Source organism: Caretta caretta, chromosome 1 (assembly GCF_965140235.1).
Source record: "Caretta caretta isolate rCarCar2 chromosome 1, rCarCar1.hap1, whole genome shotgun sequence".
NCBI classification, from domain to species: domain Eukaryota; kingdom Metazoa; phylum Chordata; order Testudines; family Cheloniidae; genus Caretta; species Caretta caretta.
The window spans coordinates 329,550,472-329,566,606 of NC_134206.1; positions in this window are offsets into that span (position 1 = coordinate 329,550,472).

Genomic DNA, 16,135 nt, shown 5'->3' on the forward strand with positions numbered 1-16,135 from the left:
TGTGTTTTTATTAATATAACACACAAGGACGCTTGTATGCACTGTGTGGGGGGCTATCTGTAAGCAAGGACTGGCCTGTCTCCCAAGATCTGTGATAGTGATGGGTTGTGCTGGGAGACAGGCCAGTCCTTGCTTACAGACAGCCCCCAACCTGAAGCAAATACTCACCAGCAACCACACACCACACAACAAAAACACTAACCCAGGAACCCATCTTTGCAACAAAGCCTGTTGCCAACTGTGTCCACATATCTATTCAGGGGACACCATCATCACATCAGCCACACTATCAGAGGCTCGTTCACCTGCACATCTACCAATGTGATATATGCCATCATGTGCCAGCAATGCCCCTCTGCCATGTACATTGGCCAAACGGGACAGTCTCTACGTAAAAGAATAAATGGACACAAATCAAGAACCATAACATTCAAAAACCAGTTGGAGAACACTTCAATCTCTCTGGTCACTCGATTACAGATCTAAAAGTCGCAATATTACAACAAAAAACCTTCAAAAACAGACTCCAACAAGAGACTGCTGAATTGGAATTAATTTGCAAACTGGACACTATTAAATTAGGCTTGAATAAAGACTGGGAGTGGATGTGTCATTACACAAAGTAAAACTATTTCCCCATGTTTATTTTTGCCCCCCACCTCCCTACTGTTCCTCACATGTTCTTGTCAACTGCTGGAAATGGGCCATCTTGATTATCATGACCAAAGGTTTTTATTTTCTCTTCTCCTGGTAATAGCTCACCTTAACTGATCACTCTCATTATAGTGTGTATGGTAACACCCATTGTTTCATGTTCTCTGTATATATAAAATCGTTCTACTGTATTTTCCACTGCATGAAGCCAATGAAGTGGGCTGTAGCCCACAAAAGCTTATGCTCAAACAAATTTGTTCGTCTCTAAGGTGCCACAAGTCCTCCTGTTCTTTCTGCAGATACAGACTAACACGGCTGCTCTGAAACCCGATACCATTGTCTGTTCCATTGACCTTGGCACAAGAAGGAAAGTGCAATAACTTTCTGAAAGAACCGCCACATTAGGCTAGTAACTACCCACACGACAGAGCAATATGTGACTCACTAAAGTATCTCACTGTAACAGCAGCACTGCCATTAAACTACACAGTGGGCCAAATTCAGTTTGTGACAGAAGTGGTGTTAGAGAAACTGGGTTCTGTGATGGGATATACAAACCCCCAGACTGGGCAACAAGGGGTAAAGGAACTACTCTGGGCCCAGCCAGCCCTACACCACCACACCTGTAGCAAATGCACCAGTTGGAGGAGGAGTTAAAAGGCAGGGAACAGCTCATTTGGTGGCAGACCCAGGGAGAGAGCAAACCTGGAATTCCAGCAGAGAAGAGCTGAGGAAAGGCAGAATCTCTCCCTAAAAAACTGCCTAAAGGCCCCTCCTTGATGGATGGAAGGATCTGCTGCAGAGACAGCCTGAGAGGGAAGCATTCTCCTCTCTCTCGCTCATACGAACTCCGGACTTGGTGAATCTCCTTTATTTTGTTTGGACTACCCGGGGGGAGCCCTGGGACTCAGGCAGGAGGAGGCAGTTGCCGCCTGAGAGAAAGAGAGCAACCTTGCTGCATGCAGCTGCCGGAAGGTTTGGTGTGTGACAATCAACTCCAAATTGGTGTGCAGTACTCCTCCACCGAATACGAGGTGGCAAGAACTAACATCCGCAAAGTTGGAGCACGAGCACCCCATGATGAACCTGCCAGTTTGCTAAGAAGATTATTGCGTGTCTTAACTTTAGCTGCTGTCTTCTTCAGGTGGGCATGGTAATGCAGTGTGCGGTCTAAGGTCACACCTAGATAGACCAGTTCTATTTCATGCTTCACCTTCTGACCATTCAGATAAACACTCAGTTCTCGGGTTGCGCTGGCGTGATGAAGATGGAACAAATTGGAGACTGTTTTTATGGAGGCGCCAAGTCTTACAGTAGTCAGCTCACTTTATCATGTCGCGGTTTAAGGTGGCATCAAGCTTGTGGAACGTCCAGGCCTGGGTACTGCAACAGATGTCATCTGCGTAAATGAACTTTCATGACTCCGTTGTTGGCAGGTCATTGATGTAAAGGTTGAACAGGGTTGGCGAAAGCACAGAGCTTCTGTTGTCTCCAAGCACTCATCTTCTCCCCCAGATGGACTTGGAACTGCCTATCACAGAGGAACAGCTCAGCGACACCTGTGACCCAAGGTAGCAGGACCCGTGATACCATCACAAGCAGGCCAGTGTGCCACACTGTAACATATCATATGCCGCTGTTAGATCGATGAAAACAGCGCCTGTTTTCAAGTTTCTCTGGAAGCCACTTTCAACAAATGTGGTCAGCGCAAGTACTTGGTCACATGTGCTACGACCTCGGCGAAAACCGGCTTGGTCAGGGCTCAAAATTCTCTCCATGTCGATTAACATGCGCTGTAGGCCCAAGCGCTCCAGTGCCTTGAAGCACACCAACAATAATGGTATGGGTGATAGCTTGATGCTTGATTTGGTTCCTTTCCAGGCTTTAGGAAGCCAATGAGGTGCACCGTATCTTTGGTAGCCTACCTCCACTGATAACCCTGGTGAAGAATTTCACAAGTCAAAGCCGAGCTTGGGGGGCCGAGGTTTTTCAGGAATTCTGGAGATACGTTGTCATAACCTGCAGCTGTTCCACACTTGATGCTACCCAGTTTCTGTTCCAGCTCTGTCACAGTGAATGGTTCTGGGCAGCTTCTGATCTCATGTACATGTTTAAACATACGCCATTCATTCCTCATTTGTCTTTGCACCTCTTTTTCTGAAGGTGGTCTGGCCAGTTTAAGTAGGTGTCTGGCTACCTGGGTGGGTGTCACTGAGTCAGCCCTAAGCAGCCCTGACTGACAGACCACTGATAGCCTTCCAGGGACCCTGGGTCGGTGCCTAATAGAGTGGAAGGACCTGGGCTCCCCTATCAACAACCCCCCATGTAGGCCAAAGGCCTAATCCCTGACCAATAGGCGGTGCTCCCCCACCAACCACCCTGAGCAAGGACCAGCACAGCATCCAATTCATCCCTGCATCTGAGCTGAACTCAGCATAGGGCTCAAGGTGGGGACAAAGTGGCTATATAAAAAGGTTGTACTTTCCCCATCCTGGGCCAGGCTGGGGTCCCTTTGACCTCATTCATAAGGTAGGCCAGCCTGTGTGCTGCCTTAACTTGAGCCCAGCTGTTTGTGGGCCCAAAGGGTGGCTGCAGCAGCCAAGAATGTCTGGAACACAATACAGCTTCCCCTAGCACATCTCCATGTACAAGGGCTTCTGTCTGGACTGACATGCCAGCTAGGAAAGACTCCTATAGCAAGAGCATTCCTGGGAGAGACCATATCCACTGATCGTATTGCCTCTTTTCACCAGGGATGTGGCACAGGGCTGAATTGGAAGGAGAGGGCCACAGCGTTAATATCAGTGGGTGCAGTTCCGCTTAACCCAATAGAATTTAATGGAGGAGACTTTAAGAAAGAACAGCTTCCTGTATACAGTAGAAATGAGTGACTACATGCATGTAGTTCACCTTTTTGCTGCCATAGAAATGCTCAAGCTGTAATATTCCACATTGGCAAAGTTCTTCAAATGGTTAAACCTAGTCTTAGAATATAATTCCAATAAACATGCAAATTAAAACAGCTCACAAAAATGAAATCCTCCCTAATGGACAACTTAAAGGATTTCAAGGTATACCTGTTTCCAAGGAACTGCAATGAGAAGGGAAACTTTATAATGCTTGGTCTTTCACTACAAGAAGTCTTACAGTATTGTTATGGGATTTTTTTCAAGACTTACTGAGAATAATATATTTGTGAAACAAATGGGGGGGAACCAGTTAGCAGGAAACATTAAGGACAAAATCCAAAATTCATTGAAATTGATGGAAAAAACTCCTTTGACTTCTAAAGTCTTTGGATTAGGCTCCACATTACTGGCTATAACGTACTCGGTTGTTATGAGCTGCGCTAGGATTTACAAAATATTTCAGGGTCAGAGGCTAGAGCTTTTGTGTTTCTGGCATCTGCCCTTGCATCCATTCAGAGGCTGATTAGACCAGACTTTTGCTTTTCCTTTGTAAAAGAGAAAGTCACAATGAATGAAAAGCTGAACCACTTGCTAGGCCCAGAGTACACACACTCAGGTTTCCTTATTCCCAGTTGTCCATTATGTGAAACTACTGTCCAGAAATTTGCAATTCTGTTTGTTCTAGTTCAGAGCATTTGACATAGACTGGAATCCTGCTACTATTCCACTGGGAAGGCCCCACCAAGAGCTGGTAAAAAAAAATTAAACATTTTATTTTCATTTTCCAAAAGACCTCAGAGAGATGAGATAGACCTGGCCAGTGAAAACGTGCCAGGAACTGCACAGCTTACTTCTCAGGGAAAGAGACTTGTTAAATATTGAATATAATATAAATGTTCCAATTTTAGCTCCTGATTTAAAGTAGCATGCTTGATTTAAGACACCAAATAAATGGGGCAAAGGCTCAAAGAAACCAAAACCAACATTTAGTCTCACAGCATGGAAATAACTATAGTTCAAAAATGCATAATGATGAGTATTAATGGATTAGTGCTCCCTGTCCTCTCTCACTACAGAGACTAGGGAAAATTGGTCCTACATAATTTGCTGGAGAATTGTGTTAGCCACAGTAGGGAAAGGCTAGTGTTTGAATTTTGGGGGTATCCAATTGGTTATTGTTTTAGCACCTACAGCTGTACCTAAAAAAGAGGTAAATACAAGACTCCTGTCCTGAAGAGTGAGTGTCCTATCTAAATGTAACATGACACAACAACAATGAGGGTCATAAACAGACAAGGAATGGGGGAGGGAAGAATATACTGACAATAAAATGAACACACAGCTAGTCACTACAGCGTGTACATAGCTGAATGGTTCAATTTCCTGAGTGGTTATTTGCCCCTCACGGAAATGGCAGAAGTGAGTTTTTAGAAGGGATCTGAAAATAGTGAAGGAAGTGGCCTAGGGATTTCAAACCCCCCCCCCCACACACACACACGCCCCGGAATTTCCCCAACACCCCCAGTGGTCAACTAGTTACATGCAATGTTGCCAATTTAGTCATTGGTTGGAAATTTGAATTCAATTTGAAACATTAATACCCTCTTTAAAAGCATATACTGTGTATGATAAAATACTTGTACCTGAAAAAGTATAATAGGTTTGAAAAGTCTGAACAAAGACTAGCTTCTTCACACAGCCGTTGTTTTTTCTGACAATGTTGGTGTATTCGTTTCGGCAATGTTGGCCAACCTTATAATTTCAAATTATGATTTGTAAGCAAGGTCTGAATGAGCTCTCCCCTGACAGCTAGTGATGAGCTGGGACAGGGTGAGGGGAAGGCTTCAGGACCAGACTGTATTTACATGAACTCACCTACTCTGCCTAGGTATCCAAAAGACAGAGCCTATGTTGCCTAAAAGAAAAGGATTACTTGTGGCACCTTAGAGACTAACCAATTTATTTGAGCATGAGCTTTCGTGAGCTACAGCTCACTTCATCAGATGTTTACCGTGGAAACTGCAGCAGACTTTATATACACACAGAGAATATGAAACAATACCTCCTCCCACCCCACTGTCCCGCTGGTAATAGCTTATCTAAAATGATCAACAGGTGGGCCATTTGTGAGAAAACCTGGATTTGTGCTGGAAATGGCCCACCTGTTGATCATTTTAGATAAGCTATTACCAGCGGGACAGTGGGGTGGGAGGAGGTATTGTTTCATATTCTCTGTGTGTATATAAAGTCTGCTGCAGTTTCCACGGTAAACATCTGATGAAGTGAGCTGTAGCTCACGAAAGCTCATGCTCAAATAAATTGGTTAGTCTCTAAGGTGCCACAAGTAATCCTTTTCTTTTTGCGAATACAGACTAACACGGCTGTTCCTCTGAAACCTGTCATTATGTTGCCTAAGTGATCAATTTTGGCTGGTGTTGGGTAACAAAATCACTTTAGTATTGACTGTGGGGGTCATGAAATGTTGTTATCCTTATTGTCTGAGTAAAGGGCAGCAGAACTATACTTGTCCTGTCCTGATGGAGGGGGTCAGCCTCAGTACTTAATTTTTGCCAGGGCTGAGCCCCGACACCTTTGGGCTTGGCAGTTCATAGCCCCAGGACCTCTGGGCTTGCCACATCAGTTCTGAAAGTAAAAAAGGTTGCTTAAGCCCTGGCACTGCTTTTATTACAAATTAAGCACTGGTCATCCTCAAATGAACAGCACTCGCTGAACAAGGGGTTTGGATGGCAGATCCCAGTGGAGAGAGGTGGGAGGGATTTTGCTTGGTGGTGTGGGCTGCATTATTTGACTTGCCCCTCTCACCTCTTTAAAGATAGAGCTTATTAGGCTCCATAGACAGTTGTCTGTTTTGTTAAGTGTAGGGTGACCATATTTCCCTATGCTGAATATGGGACACCTGGTAAAATTATTCTATTCAAGTGGGTTCAACGGCAATCAATTGTACAAACGTTCAAATTAACAGCAGGTTGACTAAGCCCCTGTTAAAAAGAAATACTGCGTTGGATTCTTTTTATTTACCTTCTTATCTTTAAGGCTTTAGGGTGCACATGGGGAGGGGTGACACACACATCACACCCCTATCCCGCCACACACACACGGGGAGGTGTGACACACAAACACTCCCATACACCTCTCTCACATGGGGGGTTGGGGATGGGGAGGGGTGACCGACCAACCCAACCCTCTCTTCCTGCTGCTGTCTGCCCTCCATGCCTGGCTGGTCCCTGGGATGTACCCGCCTCTCCTGGTACCTGGCACTGCGTCTTCCTGAGGCAATATATGGCGGGAGGGGGCATGCAGGGTCACATGCCACCCCACCCCCCCACATCAGATTTCTGCCAGGGTTCATACCAGAATGTGGCTAGCAGCAGCCTTTTGGCGCTGTGTGAGAGGGAAGGTACGGGAGCTGCTTCCAGCCAATGGAGAGGAATGACCTGGCCTGTGTCTTTGCGGAGCTCATCTCTTTCCCCGCCACCCCCACCCCCACCCCCGCTCCCATGTGGTTGGAAGCAGCTTGTCCCTTCCTGCCCGCACAGTGTTGAAAGATAGCTAACACCTTCAAAGTTCTCCTGGCCACCGACATAACCCAGCCGCCTCCTGTCCCCCGGCTACAGAGTGGTCAGGAAGGGGTTAAGCCCAAAGGCTGCATTGTGCACCAGGGCCCAGAAAACCTCACTGCAGGGGCTTCAGCAAACTGGCCAGAGAGGTGGCTCAGCAGGGGAGGGTGCCTAGGGGACAGAGCAGCCCCGTGCTCCCTGGGGGCAGGACCCAGGGCTGGGGGGGCGGTGTGTGAAGAGGGTGCTAAGCACCTGCCTGGGGAGCTGCTGTGGAGCCTGCAGGGTCAGGGTGTGAACAGGCTGGAAATTGCTTCCTCCCCTGCCACTCCAGAGCTTAGCTGAGGGGCAGAGAGGCTTTCCCGTGACAGCGCTGTGTAGGACTTTGGCACATACAGGGCTCAGCTCTTCCTGGCCAGCACCCTGGGCCCAGAGAGTCTTGGGCTTTCCTGGAACACCAGCCCAACCAGAGGCAGTGGGGGAAGGAAGGAGCCTGCAGGCCAGGCTGCTGATGAGCTGAGTGCTCTGACCAGGGGCTGGTTCTCCCCACAGCTCTGGGAGTGGGACGTGCCCCGCTGGAGGGAGGGGGAGGGGGATATGGAGAAGCAGCGGGGCTGGGGCAGTGGGGGGGCAAAGGGGCAAAGCAGGGAGAGAACAGCAAGAGGGGAAGCATGGAAAGAGCCAATGGGTGGGTAGCAGAGGCGACACGTAACCGGACGCTGCCTGACACTTGCCCACACTCACCAACCACCGCAGCTCGCAGCCAGTGTCAGCCGGAAACGGGATGGGGGGACGTGGCCCTGTTGGCTGAGAACCGGAACACAGTGAGGGCTGTGCTGACGGACCAGCAGTGGCCAGCCCTGCGTGCTGCATCTTTGCCCTGCCACCAGCCTTGCAGACCCACCCCCATCATTGGCCACTGCACACACACCCACTGCTGGTGGGCAGGCAGCTGGAGCGCAGGGTGTAGACAGCAAATACGGGACAATTTGCCCATTTTCAAGAAAAAGTCAGGACAGTTTAAGTATGGGCCTGTCCCTTTAAAACAGGATGTCTGGTCACCCTAGTAAACGTAGAGGAGCTTGGTTTGCCAGATGGATCAGCAAGGCCAATGCTGACAAACAATGTGAAAAGGCTGCAAAATACCAATCCTCTGGATTGCATCGGCATGCAGAAAGCCTTGTAAGCCAGTCATTGTCAAAGCCAATTTTAAAAGTATTTTACAAGGCTGTTAAAAATGCTGAAGACACAACACGGTTTATCCAAACAAACATGGCTGTCAAATCACACTTTCTCTTTATGCAAGAGACACCTCACACTACAAACTGGAGGCCAATGTTAAGTGCATTGTCATTTGTTAATCCTGAAGTTGGACACTGGTTCCAACCAAGACCAGCACATGCGCACTATCTTTCTGCAAGAAACTCAACTGACAGGTTAGAAGCATGCAGTTGAAAAAGTGAAGCACTCTCTCACCACATTCAGAAAATGTGCATACATGGCTGATGAATGAACTGATGCAAATGGGCGTCAAGTATTAAGTCACTGCGCACCTTATCTTCATGTCAGTGGTAGGCCAGTAGATGAATTTCTAGATGTTCATGTGACGGGTTTGGTCACAGAGATCACCTTGCGACTGTCTCCTGACGTGCTGGAATTACCTCTGAGCCTGTTTTCCCTGCCAGCTTGGGACTTCTAGAACCCTGCCTTGTTGAGCCAGACATGCTAGCCTGCTGAACACAGACCCAGGGTCCGGGCCATGACCCCAAAGCTGCAGGCTTTAAGTGAAAACACGTCTGCAGGTTACCTGACTCCAGCACCCAGACACCCAGCTCCCAATCTAAAACCCAAATAAATCTGTTTTACTCTGTATAAAGCTTATACAGGGTAAACTCATAAATTGTCCTTCTTCTATAACACTGATAGAGAGATATGCACAGCTGTTTGCTCCCCCAGGTATTAATCACTTACTATGGGTTAATTAATAAACAAAAGTGATTTTATTAAATATAAATAGTAGGATTTAAGTGGTTTCAAGTAATAACAGACAGAACAAAGTAAGTTACCAAGCAAAATAAAGCAAAAACATACAAGTCTAAGCCTAATACATTAAGAAACTGATTATAGGTAATATCTCACCCTCAGAGATGTTCCAATAAGCTTCTTTCACAGACTAGACTCCTTCCTAGTCTGGGCCCAATCTTTTCCCTTGATACAGTCCTTGTTAGTTCCACTAGCCATCTCAGGTGGTAACTAGGTGTTTTCTCATGACTGACAGCCACTTTGTCCTGCTCCACCCCCCTTTTATAGCTTTGGCACAAGGCAGGAATCTTTTGTCTGTCTGGGTCCCCATCCCTCCTTCTAAATGGAAAAGTACCAGATTTAAGATGGATTCCAGTATCAGATGACATGATCACATGTCCTGTGAGGCCCCAGCCTCCATTCTTCCTGGGCAGGACCACACGTACACGGGAAGGTTTGCAAGTAAACAGAGCCATTTACAGTTCATTGATTCTGAAACACCTTTAATGGCTTCCACTTAATATGTTTACATCAGTGATACAAGGTTATATCTTATTCTCCTAACTTCAGACATAGAAAAAATACATGCAAACAAATAGGATGAACACACTCAGTAGATTATAAGTTTTGTAATGACACCTTACAAGAGACCTTTTGCATAAAGCATATTCCAGTTACATCATATTCACATTCATAAGCATATTTTCATAATGCATATGGAGTGCAATGTCATAGTTCAGGTTATAGAAGACACATCGGCTGCATCTCTGACAACCCACATTTTAGAAGAGCTTAATGGTTGTAGATTGAACCCCAAAGAGATGGCTACTTGTGCATTTGATGGAGCTGCAAACTTCTCTGGCAAACACAATGGAGTACAAGCTTTGCTCAGAGAAAAGTGTAACTCTAAACTCTCCTATATACCATGCAGAGGCTACCTACTCTAACTAGCACTAGTATGAGCTGCAGAATCTTCAAAAGGCATTTAAAAAGCTATAAATTTAATATCTTTATTATACTCTTTTTTGAGCAAGCTTCAAAAAGGACTGAACATCTTGGAAAATACAGAAGATACACTGGGAATGAAGTTCAAATTGGTCCAACCTGGGAAAACCCACTGGCTTTCTTATGAGCGATCCTTGGCTGTTGGCTTAAAATCACTAAAACCATTATTATTGGCTTTGGAAAGTATCTACCAAGATAGGATGGATCTAAGTAGTGAGGCTAGTGGACTATTTTTGCTACTAAGTTCAGAGAAAACCATCGCCATTCTCTCTTGTAAGTCTACTGTTGAAACCACTTGGGTCATTAAACAATGCCATCCAGGCATCTGCTACAACAGTGGTAGATCTCTGTCCAGCAATTGAAGCTACACTTGGATCAATCAGAGAGATATCCATTGAAAACAGAAGAAACAAAGACTTCAGGTCAGAAGTTGACTAATTAGGGCACTTATATTGATTCCTTAAGTGAAGAAGACAAGAAGGGTTTGTTAAGCCCACTGAAAAAATAAAGTACACAGACTTGATTCTTACATCTCTACAACAGCAACTTCTGGATTCTACCAACTTCTACATAGCTTTTACAGATGCCTGTCTTATAAAACACCAACAGTAGAGTGGAGTGAGGCCTACCTACAATGGGGCTGCCACGGGATCAGGACAGAATAGACAATTTAAACAAAGAATGGAATATCATACGACGAATGAATGAAGATTTGACTTCAACTTCTTTTTTATCATCACCAGTGGTTTGATCCCATTTTTGTGTTATGTTTCCTGGAATTAAATACGTAGGAATTCATCTCTTTCTACTCCCTGTCACAACAGCTCCAGTTGAGCGTTCTTTTTCCTCATTGAATAGAATTTTGTGTTCTGAAAGAAGCCGCCTTCTGCATGATCATGAGCATATGATGAAGGACTTGGAGTACCGGACACATGAGAAGCCACCAAAGATGAATGTACTGCATTCAAGAAGTTCATTAACAGAGTTGTGCAAAATTACACCAAGAAACCAAGAAGGATGTAGATGTAGTGCTTCCTAGTAGACTTGTGTAGCCAACTTTAATTTGTGTGATGATTTAAAAACATGAGTTAAATCTAATAAAATGGTTGTGACACATTATTCAGTTTTTACTATGGTGCCATACAGCCCATCTTTGCCCTAATGGTATCGCCCCTCATCGGTCCTCACACACGTAGACACACGTATCTTTTAACACACACCCTTAATTTCAATTCCTGGGGAAAACACTGCCCTGGCAAACAGGATGTGAAATATAGACTGTTGGAGTGACACAGTCAAAGGGACTAATTCTACCCAGCGTGTGACTTTGGAACAGGCTGGATTGCTGACTTTGGGACAGGCATTCTGCCTGAACACACAAACAGCATTCCAATAAGGAACAAGAACAATCAGAAATGTCAGAAATCCACAGCCTTTCCACCCCTTCAGATGCAGGCAGGTCCAATGGCCATCTTCACTTTTTCTAGTGGTTTGGCTGTAAAATTAAATTGACAATGGATGGGATGACAATCCAACTTCTAGTCAGTGCAGCAGTGATGAATCTACCCCTTTGTTTGAACTTGTCTCACAGATTTCCTTACTCTCTTGGGAAACAATAGCTCCCACTGCTTCATTCCCATGTGAACCAGAGGAGCCCCTTGAGACTTACAGTGGGCCCACTGTCATCATGCAAGGCCAAGTGTCCTGTGTCATTAACTGACTTACTCCAATTATCCTCAGTGTATGTTTTGCAATCTTCTCCCATTGTCCACATTGTTTATTCATTAGCTTCTGCTCCCAGCTTTTGTTTACCAACCAGATTTCTTAAAATCCAAGCTCCTGCTGTGTGCTGGACTGTAGTAATAGCACGGTATCCCTGTGCTTCCCTCCACTGAACTATTGCGGCATCTCTTGCTTCTTTAGACAATGCTGGAAAGAAGCAATGAAAAAGCAACATTAACGCACTACGTCAAACTAACATTTATAATTAAAATTAAACCCAGCTTCAGATCGTATATATTCAGTGTAGCAGTTGATGCAATTATTTTAATGCACTCTCCAATGTTTAAGTAATTCTTATATGGTAACTGTAATATTTGATTTGTAATGAATTATATCTATCAGGAATTGGAATTCCTGGCAAGAAATCTTTAAGCTGATGTTCAATTTTTGTTTATTCCATGTTTCTTTAGTACCAGACTTCCATCCTCCAAGTACTTTTTTGTCTGTGCTTATCTGTTAAAACAAACAAACAAACAAAGCAGTTTGGTTTTAATGTGTCAAAACTAACATTTAAACTACAGTAGACGTTAGAGATGGGCCTGAACTGCAACATGGGATCCAAAGTCTCTTGTCAAGACATTCACATCCAGTTCCAAACTTCATAGCTTGAGCCTCGCTCTATAAGCCACTGGACCAAAAGACCTTCTAAATCCCCTGAACTGTGTGGAAATTTAGATTCACAGCCAAACACTATTCTAGGCCTCTATGGTAGTTAATAAGGACACACATTAGACACATTCCGGCTCAGCACAAAGAACATAGAGGGCGTGATATCAGGTCAGACCAGTTAATCATGTGTGGCCTCTAGCAGTGTTAATACTTGCTGCTCTAGGACAGTGGTTTTCAAACTTCGGGCTGTGACCCAGTACTGGGTTGCAGAATGTAAGACACTGGGTCGTGACAGCTCTGGTCAGCACCACCGACTGGGCCGTTAAAAGTCCCATGGGCGGTGCTGCCTGGCTAAAGCAGGCTAATCCCTGTTCTGACACCGCGCTGCAACCCGGAAGTGGCCAGCAGCAGGTCCGGCTCCTCGGAGGCAGGGTCACAAGGCTCTGCGCGCAGCCCCCACCCCGAGTACCGGTTCTGCACTCCCATTGACTGGGAACCGGCCAATGGGAGCTGGAGCGGGCGGTGCCTGCAGACAAGAGTTTCGCGGAGCAGCTTGCGTGCCTCTGCCTAGGAGCTGGACCTGCTGCTAGCTGCTGCTGGAGCACAGCATGGTCCATGGTGCCTGAATTAGCACACCTGCTGCGCCGCTGACCGGGAGCTGCCCAAGGTAAACCCGCACACCAATCCCCTACCCCAGCCCAGAGTCCCCTCCCATACTCTGAACCCTTCATTCCCAGCCCCACCCTGCAGCCCTCACCTCCCTACCCCAACCCTCTGCTGCAGCCTTGAGCCCCTTCAACACCCCAAACCCCTCATCCCCAGCTCCATTGAGTTGCGGGCATCAACAATTTTCTTCAACTGGGTCGCCAGAAAAAGTTTGAAAACCACTGCTCTGGGAGAAGTAGAAACTTTCCCCCAGTGCACTGAGCCAATTGTGAGGAGGGGAAGGAGGAATAAGTGAAAATACCCTGTCCTCCGAACAGTCAGTTCCCATGACTTTTTAACTTTAGATCATGTATAATCCTTTGTGATATTACCTACAGTCAAACAGGTTGATTGCTAGGAGCATGTGAAAAAAAATTTTCATCTATTCCACAGGGTGTGAGTGGAGTGTGGCATTTAAAAGACCTTACTGTGTTGAAATCAACAACTTTCCAAATGTTGGGCAAATGAAATCCTTCTCATAATATTTGGTCTCACTTTTCTGAATCATATAAACAAATGTAAACTCCTATACATTCTAGCACTGACATAAGCTCACCTGTTCTTCTTTGTTTTGCTATGAATCATAGAATCACAGAATCATAGAATATAAGGGTTGGAAGGGACCCCAGAAGGTCATCTAGTCCAACCCCCTGCTCGAAGCAGGACCAATTCCCAGTTAAATCATCCCAGCCAGGGCTTTGTCAAGCCTGACCTTAAAAACCTCTAAGGAAGGAGATTCTACCACCTCCCTAGGTAACGCATTCCAGTGTTTCACCACCCTCTTAGTGAAAAAGTTTTTCCTAATATCCAATCTAAACCTCCCCCACTGCAGCTTGAGACCATTACTCCTCATTCTGTCATCTGATACCATTGAGAACAGTCTAGAGCCAAACTTCTATGTGTCCTGTTCAGTACATATGCTGAGATACTTGATTTGAAACTAAATAAAAAATTTGAACAAGTAAAGGCTAAACCAAAAATAACCCCATGGAGACTCCAGTTCAGAAAAAAACTCTAGATTTTAGGCTTAGCAAAGGTTATTTACACAAGACTTTGAGAAAGTCTTCAGGAAACAAGATCCTCTTCTATTTATAAAAGGATCTTAAATTATCCAGATTTATATAAAACAGTAGTATCAAGCACCCAACCTACAGCCCAGATCTGATCTGCTTGATGTTTGTATGTAGCCTGGATGAGATAGTGAAGATTGTGTTCTGAACTCCACATAGAGAAGGAACTAGGTCCTTTTTAAAAAAACAAACAAACATTGCATCTCATCAAGCTCAAAAGTTCACAACTCTTAGGGGAAGCTGATCACAGAGTTTTTGAGAGTAAGGCGAGATGGTAAAAATTTGCTGTTTTTAAAAACAAGACTTTTAAAAGCCAGTCTCTTGAAATTTTCAGAAAGAGACAAAGGCTGTTTTACACTCTTCTACTTGAACAACTGTAAGACAAAAATATATGAAATTTGGCATGCTACTTTATACACTGAGAGAGCACTGTGATCTGCTATTAAAAATAAATTTTATGCAATGAAAAAAATGTTTTGAGCCTTTTTCATTAGAATTTATTTTATTTTTGGCACAGAAGCTGCTGCTTTTTTTTTTTTTTCAAAAGTCACAGGCGCATAGACACTACATTGATACACTATCATACCACCTGTAGTGGACCTGGGGTATGATACACTGTCTGTACATAGGAATCCATGATCAGATGCACTGTCTGGAGCCTTGGGCAGAGGAGGGCTGCAGCCACTTATGCGTCAAGGAGGAGTAAGCGGGTAACAAGTGGGGCTCAGAGTATGAATGGACCTGAGGACCACATAGGGAGGTAGCGAGTATGAAAGGACAGACACCTCTGAAGGACAGTTGAAGCCAGTTATGGGACAGGAGGGGATGAGCAGATAATAGGGACTCAGGGTGGGATCGGGGTAGCCCAGGAAGATAGTGAATATGGGCTAAGGCTGCTACATTCCCCCAAAGAACTGCTCCTCCCTCTAAATGCCCACCTAATATTACCCAGTCATTGCACCACTGCATCAGGGCAGAGGGAAAACAACAGAATTAATATAAAGAAAAGGAGTACTTGTGGCACCTTAGAGACTAACCAATTTATTTGAGCATAAGCTTTCGTGAGCTACAGCTCACTTCAGAGTAGCAGCCATGTTAGTCTGTATTCGCAAAAAGAAAAGGAGGACTTGTGGCACCTTAGAGACTAACCAATTTATTTGAGCATGAGCTTTTGTGAGCTACAGCTACAGAACTCACATGCCATTCATGCATTCTGCAGTACATTACTGCTCATCTCATTTCCTGTTTATTCCCTTTTCTGGTGCCTTTCTCTGGCACATACAACAGCAGTCTGATAAGTAGCTTTGGGACTGTGGTTACTCACAGTGGAAATGCAGGATGTAAACAATTTAGGAACTTTTGAGTATTTTTTTAAATTTTAGCGTTACGTTCATTAAGAACACAACATGCGAGCATCATATTCACACAAAAATACTCATACTGTAACTGAAAATTACACAGTCATTTGCCATGCTTACATTAACAGATGAGTTAAGAGACAGTCAAGGGAGGCCTTTAGGGCCTGACACAAAGCCCATTGAAGGTGTTGGGGACACTGGGGCATGGCCACTAGGTAACTCGAGGGGATGGAAGACCACGAGTGTCGATGAAGCCCCCTCGCACTAGGCGCAGGTGTCCTTGCCCCCCCCCCCCCCGCCTGGAGGCACTCGCAGCAGCTCTGTGTACTAGGCCCAAGTGTCCTTGGCCCCCCCGCCTGAAGGCACTCACAGCAGTTATGCTGAGAATCTGCAATAATATGCTGCAGAGTCAGACTGCCTGAAACTAAGCAAGGCCAAACAGGGCA